The sequence below is a fragment of the Piliocolobus tephrosceles genome, chromosome 12 (assembly GCF_002776525.5).
Source record: "Piliocolobus tephrosceles isolate RC106 chromosome 12, ASM277652v3, whole genome shotgun sequence".
NCBI lineage: Eukaryota > Metazoa > Chordata > Mammalia > Primates > Cercopithecidae > Piliocolobus > Piliocolobus tephrosceles.
The window spans coordinates 79,241,294-79,245,150 of record NC_045445.1 but is presented as its reverse complement, the minus strand read 5'-3'; the positions used below and the strand labels follow the sequence as shown (position 1 = coordinate 79,245,150).

Genomic DNA, 3,857 nt, shown 5'->3' with positions numbered 1-3,857 from the left:
CGGGTTCACGCCATTCTCCTGCCTCAGCCTCCCGAGTAGCTGGGACTACAGGCGCCCGCCACCTCGTCCGGCTAGTTTTTTGTATTTTTAGTAGAGACGGGGTTTCACCGTGTTAGCCAGGATGGTGTCGATCTCCTGACCTCGTGATCCGCCCGTCTCGGCCTCCCAAAGTGCTGGGATTACAGGCTTGAGCCACCGCGCCCGGCCAATTTTTTTGTATTTTTAGTAGAGACAGGGTTTTGCCATGTTAGCCAGGATGGTCTCGATCTCCTGCCATTGTGATCCGCCTGCCTCAGTCACCCGAAGTCCTGGGATTACAGGCGTGAGCCACCTCGCCCGGTGGATTTTCTTCCAAAATGAAAGTTGTTGCCTCTAGACGTTTAGAGAAATATCCCCAAGCTATCTACACACTCTGCTCTTCCTGTGCCTTAAATATGTGGTTGGCAAAATCAGTACCTGTTATGGGAGCATCTGTTGCATTAGGAACAATTGAGGAAGTTTGTTCTTTTTTCCATGGATCACCACAAGTGCTTTTAGAACTTCACAATGTAATTTCTTTTTCAGAACAGTAAAGAAAGGGGTAAAGAACTGAAGGAAATCTGCCATTCTCAGTGAGAAATATTGGATGGAATAACTGTATAGCTGGCCGAGCATTTGTACTCTGCAGCACAGTAACAGATTTTGATTTCATTGTTACTATTGTTGTTCTTAAAAATGTCCTTTTATAAGAGCCTTTGGGAAAAATCTCCAGGGGCAAACTTCTGATGTCTTCTTTACAGGGAGTAGCTTGACTGCAGTACTGCATTCACTCAACGAAGTGATGGAAAATATTGAAGTTTATAATGAATTTTGGTTTGAGGAAGCCATAAATTTGGCAACCAAACTTGATATTCAAATGAAACTCCCTGGGAAATTCCACAGAGCTCACCAGGAATCTCAGCTAACCTCTGAGAGTTACTGTAAAGAAACCCTAAGTGTCCCAACAGTGGAGCACATTATTCAGGAACTTAAAGATATATTCTCAGAACAGCACCTCAAAGCTCTTAAATGCTTATCTCTGGTACCCTCAGTCACGGGACAACTCAAATTCAACACATCGGAGGAACGCTATGCTGATGTGTACAGAAGTAACTTACCCAATTCCGACACGCTGTCAGCCGAGCGTCATTGTTGGAGAATCAAATGGAAACACGGGGGGAAAGATACAGAGCTTCCATACACCATCCATGAAGCCCTCCACCTTCCTGACATGAAGTTTTCTCCTAATGTGTATGCGTTGCTGAAGGTCCTGTGTATTCTTCCTGTGATGAAGGTTGAGAATGAGCAGTATGAAAATGGACGAAAGCGTCTAAAACATATTTGAGGATCATTTTGACAGACCAAAGGTTGAGTAACTTGGCTTTGCCTAACATACATTTTGATATAAAACACGACCTGGATTTAATGGTGGACACATATATTAAACTCTACACAAGTAAGTCAGGGTTTCCCACAGATAATTCTGAAACCATGGAAAACACCTAAGAGACTTTTAAAGATAGGCTTTCTTATATTTGATATTTGGAAGAAAAGTTGTACAGTGTATGTAGGTCACTTAATCACTAAATATCTTTGTCTATAGGGCTCCATTGAATACCTTAGCCATTGATAATCTACCTGTTTAAATGTCCCTGTTTGAACTCTCATGCTTTGAAGACCCACCTGTTCTTCCAGAAGAGAACATTGAAAGTGCCACGTTTCCTTCTGTGTGATCTCTGTTGAGGGCACTCTGGACTTGTTTTAGTTAAGTCATTTTAGACAGAGCATTTATTGTCACTGTGGATCTCTACTTGTTGGGCATTATGAATTCTTTGAAGAAATATATTTTGAAGAGGTGTGGGAGGAAGGAATACATTTTATAAAATGTTATAGTGAAGCCCACAATTGACCTTTGGCTAATAGGAGTTTTAAGTATGCTAAAAATCTATATTGGACAGTTACAAGAAATTACTGGAGAAAAGCTTGTGAGCTCACCAAACAAGGATTTCAGTGTAGATTTTGTCTTTCTTGAACTTAAAGGAACAAATAACATAGTTTGAATGGAAGAGCCTGCCGTTCTTCCACATCTCATTGTTGCTGCTTACCTTCCTTTGTGGAGCCTACATCTTCCTAAGCTTTTTAGCAGGTATATGTTGAACACTTCTGTCTCATGGTTAAGATAGAATCAGAGGCCATGGATACTGACAACTGATTTGTCTGTTTCTTCTTTTCTGTCTTTTTCCACGACTCTTATCTACTGCCTCATCTTGCTTTATAAGAAAAACCTGGAAAACCTACAAAACTAAGTGTTGTGGTTTATCTAGAAAAATACGGAAAATATTGGTGTTATTTTTGGTGAAGAAAATCAATTTTGTATAGTTTATTTCAACCTAAATAAAACGTGAATTTTGCTTAAAAATTATTGATTCAATTTCTTTAATAGAGACAGGTCTATTCAGATAGTTTATTTCTTCTCCTGTGCGTTTTTGCAGATTGTGTTGTACAAAGAATTAGTTCATTTCATCCAGGTTATCAAATTTGTGGGCAGAAGTTGCTCATAATATTCCTTTTTTTTTTTTTTAACTCTCTCTAGACCTTTATAATACTACTACTAACTATAGTAGTATCTAATTTTACTAGGGCACAAAAACTCACAAATTCAACTTTTTCTTTCTTTTAACTTTAATTTTAAGTTCAGGAGTATATACGCAGGTTTGTTATATAGGTAAACTTGTATCACAGGGGTTTGTTGTGCAGATTATTTCATCATCCAGGTATTAAGTCTAGTGACCATTAGTTATTTTACCTGATCTTCTCCCTCCTCCCATCCTCCACCCTCTGATAGGCCCCAGTGTCTATTATTCCCCTCTGTGTCCATGTCTTCTCATAATTTAGCTCTCATTTATAAGTGAGAACATGTGGTATTTGGTTTTCTGTTCCTGCATTAGTTTGCTAAGGATAATGGCCTCCAGCTCCATCCATGTTTTTGCAAAGGACATGATCTCATTCCTTTTTATGGCTGCATGGTATCCCATGGTGTATACGTACCACATTTTCTTAATCCAGTCTGCCATTGATAGGCATTTAGGTTGATTCCATGTCTTTGGTCTTGTGAATGGCGCTGCAATGTACATACACATGCATGTGTCTTTATGATAGAATGATGTAGTGTTTTCCACAATGGTTGAACTAATTTACACTCCCACCAATGGTGTATAAGCATTCCTTTATCTCTGCAACCTCACCAGAATCAGTTATTATTATTTTTTGACTTTTTAATAATATCCATGGGCTGGGCATTGTGGCTCATACCTGTAATCCTACCACTTTGGGAGCCTGAGGAAGGCAGATCGCTTGAGATCAGGAGGTCAAGACCAGCCTGGTCAACATGGTGAAACCCCGTCTCTACTAAAAATATAAAAATTGGCCAGGCGTGGTGGCTCACGCCTGTAATCTCAGCACTTTGGGAGGCCAAGAAGGGTGCATCACTTGAGGTCGGGAGTTCGAGACCAGCCTGACCAACATGGAGAAACCCCATCTCTACTAAAAATACAAAAATTAGCTGGGCATGGTGCCACATGCCTGTAATCCCAGCTACTTGGGAGGCTGAGGCAGGAGAATCCCTTGAACCTGGGAGGTGGAGGTTGTGGTGAGCTGAGATCATGACATTGCACTCCAGCCTGGTCAACAAGAGAGAAACTCTGTCTCAAAAAGCATAAAAATAAAAATTAGCCTGGTGTGGTGGCAGGCTACTCAGGTGGCCCAGCTACTCAGGAGGCTGAGGCAGGAGAATCACTTGAACCTGGGAAGCAGAGGTTGCAGTGAGCTGAGGTCATGCC

General features: G+C 40.9%; 1 pseudogene; it reads left to right on the top strand.

The window, feature by feature from the left end:
* The window catches only part of LOC111536198, a 6,647-nt pseudogene extending 5,123 nt beyond the window's left edge, over positions 1-1,524 (top strand).
* The last annotated feature ends 2,333 nt before the right edge of the window (positions 1,525-3,857 follow it).